This window comes from Etheostoma cragini, chromosome 17 (assembly GCF_013103735.1).
Source record: "Etheostoma cragini isolate CJK2018 chromosome 17, CSU_Ecrag_1.0, whole genome shotgun sequence".
Taxonomy (NCBI): Eukaryota; Metazoa; Chordata; class Actinopteri; order Perciformes; family Percidae; genus Etheostoma; species Etheostoma cragini.
This window is the reverse complement of record NC_048423.1, coordinates 16,143,238-16,147,996: the sequence shown is the minus strand read 5'-3', so window position 1 is coordinate 16,147,996 and position 4,759 is coordinate 16,143,238.

Below are 4,759 nucleotides of genomic sequence, written 5' to 3'. Positions count from 1 at the left end.
ACACACACACACACACACACACACACACACACACACACACACACACAATGAGAAATGTGGTTTTTATTATTAAGTGTTATTACCTTTGTTAGCAGGCAAATACAACTGAAAATAGCATTGGAGCATAGCAATATGAGTAAAGGCTACAGATATCAAAGAAAAGATAAAATATGGCCCAGGAAGTTCAAGAATTACATTTATCAGATGTATTGCACGATGGTTAGATCTCTGCATTGGGACCCTTGCTATGCCAAAATGGTGGTCTCATTGAAATGGACAAAGAGGGGGTTATGGGGGCACCCAAACCCCACAATCACAATGTCTTAGCTGCTTGCTTAATACATGTAGGTTTAGGGTTAAAACTGTTTAAATATAATTTAAATAAAATAATAATAATGAAGGGCACCCAGATAGCTCAGTTGGTAGAGCGGGTGCCCATGTATAGAGGTTTACTCCTTGACGCAGCCGGCCCTTTGCTGCATGTCACTCCCCCTCTCTCTCCCCTTTCACAACTTCAGCTGTCCTGTCCATTAAAGGCCTAAAATGCCCAAAAAAATAATCTTTAAAAAATAATAATAATAATAATGAAATATCAAAGAAGGGGGGGGGATAAACACAATTTTAGCATTCAAGAACCCACATGGGATTCCTACTGTTGCATCATGTACCCCTGAAGTCTGAAGATGCCAAGTGAGTATCAATAGAGAGACAGTGTAATAGGGTACGGACTGCTAGTGTTTGAGCAGAGGAAAAGAGAGAACATCTCTCTCTCTCTCTGTCTCTCTGGCTACTGAATTGGCCTGACATCACTCCTCCAGTCGCAGGAGCCTTCACTTCTACAGGATTTTTTTTTTTTGTGTAAACTAGGACTATGGCCCCATTTGCACCTCGAGGGCAACTGTCACTACAATGGGACAACAGCCAGACAAGGCCATGCACACATGGCAATACTCTTAAGAGCTATTACGCCTCCAGTACCCATTTCTGCGTTCATCCTCTCCCCTTCATCTTCTGAAGACAAGGTTAAAGAAAGACCTTTTTTAAATTGTTTTGACTGAAGGTCCATAGCAGAGACATAATCAAGTAATGGTGACATGCTAAATGTTTTACTTTTGATGTTTGCATTTCAGAGGGAAACCCTTTGCAATGTTTTTTTTTCTTTTTTTTTAATTCCAACCACATTGAATACACAGCTGAAAACACTACTGGGCCCAATTAGCACCTAGCTTTTACCAGAAAATGGTGAGCCCAAACCCTCACCCCTACATGCAACATTGCAGCATTTGTTAAGAGCTTCATTTTTTATTTCCATCTGACAAAATGGACAATTTGAGTGAGGAAGAGTAGGAAGCAGGAAGAGTAAAAGGCTTACTAAACCAAACAAGTGAGTAATTACACCACCACATTGCTAAGAGCATTGTGTATCTTTGACAAGCTGCGGCACTAGTTCAGAAGTTCAGGTTACAGCAGTCTCCCTTTGCCAGCCCATTCACACTCTGCAGAGCAGAGGAGGGTCCAGCTAGTCCGCACAGCATTCCAGGATGGGAGAAAAACGTGCTCTAGTTTATTGGCATTTCTTTAAACCAATCACAATCGTCTTGGCCAGCGCTTAGGTCGGGTCTAGGTAGCTGTCTCAACCTACCCTGCAGAGGTCTGAGGAGCCGGAGAAAATCCACCGGAGTTTAAAATTTTAACACAAAGAAGGCGGAAAGAAATCGGACAAATACTGCTAGAGCCTTATGTGCACTGCACTTAACTCCTCATTAACATATTTGTGTCTATGCCGTGCCAACCGTTACTATCACTCAGATTTGTTGGGATTATTTGGATCATTAGTCTGCAGCAAATTTACATGAAGAAAAGCTTTTGGCCATTAGCAATACAACACAGTACAGTGCCAAAGTACTTGTAAGCCATGTTTGACAAAGCGGCGTAAACTACTTATAAAATCAGTAGGGTTGAAAGGAGCAACCATATGTAAAATTATACAATAGCTGGTTTAGAGGAACAGAAAAAAAAATGAAGACACGCAAACCTACAGTAAGCCTGTTAACCAGTGACTGAAGTGACCACATTACAGGACTACCGCTGAGTCAAAATATAACGTGAAAAACACAGCTCCATTGTATCTGTCAGAGAAAAACAACATTCTTTGGTGATATGAATGTGTTTAGGAGCTAGAGAAGCCCCACATTAACACCACAGCATAGGCCAAAGGAAAATGTAGCTGTATGACTGTGCGGCTGTTTTTCTGTTGTGGTTTTCACATTCCTTTCTTTTAAAATAAAAACAATCATATGCTATTTATTCCCCATGCGACATGGACAGTAAAAACACAACGCGCCATAAAAAAAGACATTGCCGTGTAATATAAAAAGCAGACACTAACCAGGAGGCCTGAATTGCATGCCATTTGATTTTCTCTGGCCTGTCGCGACTTGAGCAGCCAAAAGCTTTATAGTGGTAATGATGTCCAGGACGAGGGAACTGAGCCATGGTGCTGGTGCTGTGGATCCTACTCTCGCTTTCATCTGTCCAATCATGACAAACAATAAAACAATAGTCTAACTGTTTCAGAAGCGCTGCCACTGGCCTGCCATGCAGCTTTGTGTATCTCTGTAAATCATTGCTTGATGTTTGATGTGCTGTCCAGTGAAAACACAGGTGAGCGTTTGAGTAAAACCAGATGCTCTCCCTCTGCAGCACTTTATAGCTATTTTATACAATAATGACAAAAGGATTAGAAAACTCAACTTTCGCCAAAACGTTAGATTGAAGAAAAAAAAAAAAAAAAAACTCAGAGGAACAGCCAGCACAGTATCTGAAAAACTGGTCTGAAACCAAACAAACTGTGGACTGTGCTGTAGCATGCTTCACTGTTCTCCTGGGTTTATTAATGGTTGTTTTTTCAAAATGATTACATACACATATGATTGAGAAATAAAACACTGTAAGGGTGGTAGACTGGCTACAATATAAATACAGTATGACCTCTGTCCCAAATTCTTCTGCTACTGTGTTTCAGCCTTTCCATGTTCTTATACAGAAAAGGCGCAGAATGTGGACTCTGGCTGGTTAGAAAAGCCCTGTGAGATGCTAATAACAATGGCTAAGCTCTAGGCGCAATCTCTGCAACTAACTAATATGTGCACATGCTTAAATCAGGATGAATTATTCAGGCCACCTATTAAAAGAGCAATGGGAACACTAATAATAATTTAATTTAATAATAGTTTTACTGTATGACAACACAGTCGAGCAAGTCTTCATTGGAACGTGTTCTGCACTGCCTGTCCTGCTCCAACTCAGTCACCAGCATCAACCCTCATTTGCACTGCACCCAGTACAATGACAAAGATGTGATGCTTTTCATGAGGACTTAATTTAACACTTTATCTCAACAAAATCTGCATTTCCGCATTGTCTGAGGCAGAACTTCACCACAGTTTTTTTACATCTACTATCAGGCCACGAGGGTTTTGGACATGAAGGTTTCAGCTCCTGGGCCTTCATCACATACAGACCACTTCATTTACAGACATCATCTCTGGCTTTTTGGACTTCACTAGATTGAAGAGAAAACAAATGCGCTCCTATGGAATTCCCTCAATGGACAATATGCTGACAGTGAGTGGGGGGCCCAGCTTGGGAGCAATGGGTAAAACCGTGTTTTGCCCCCAGTGTGGCGGCATAAAAGGACAGAACAGCCAGCTTCTGGCATGCAGACGAGAGCCACCGAGGCTCATGGGAGCTTCGTAAAGCAGTGTGAGGTTAGGTGGAGCAGCTGTGTTCTTGGCTGCACTCTCCAATATCACTGTGTCACCAATGCCCCGTTGAGAGGAAGTGGATACCATTTCCCAGGAGATCCAGAAACCACTACCACTTCAGATGATATTCCTGGAGCTGCATCCACTGAACACAATTTTATAAAGAACAGTCTGCGTGCATATAATTCATTAATTATATGCACGCAGAATGCTCTTTATTAAACAGAGCTAGGGCAACTGGTTCACCACAACGGATTTTAAAGGTGCTTGCTTTAATGCTTCTGTGGTTTATCTGACAGAGAATGTTTCTGCAATTAAAATTTTAAGGAGTGATAAAGACTTCTGTTCAAAGTCTCTGACAGAGCAGCTTAAGCCACTGTGACAAAAAGAAAGCGTGTTAATCATAAATACTGTTGAATATCCACAGTAAGGATCAAGACAGTGATTTATAATAATACTAATTTAAAAAATGTATACGAATTATTGATCCCCAGTGGGGAAATTACAATTTGTTATTATATCTATGTCCCAGTAGGGACATAGTGGAGAAACTAACATCATAGGTTTGTGCCTACTACACCAGTAATACCACCCTCTGCCAATGCCTGCTAAACCTCCAACTATACATGCTTTATATTTTTCCCTTCACAGTACACAGTTCACTGTGTTCTGTTCACCTCTTTACGTTGGCACAGGCGAGTAAGGGGAGCTTGCATACTCACATTCAACCACAAAGCCTAATACACAGACCACATCTGACAAATATGCAGATTGATATTGATATCCCCAGTGGTGCATGACTTTCAGTAAACTTGATGGTTCTTTTGGAGCAGGTAGGCCCAGAGAAGGGGAGTGACGAGAGAGATAGACCAAGAGACGGAGGGAAGGCGGGCTGAGGGGGCGGGGAGGCGGCACGAAGGGCAAACACTTTGAAATCTGAACCAGGCTTGAACAACAGTGCCCTGTCTTTATACAGAGTGACAGAGATCCAT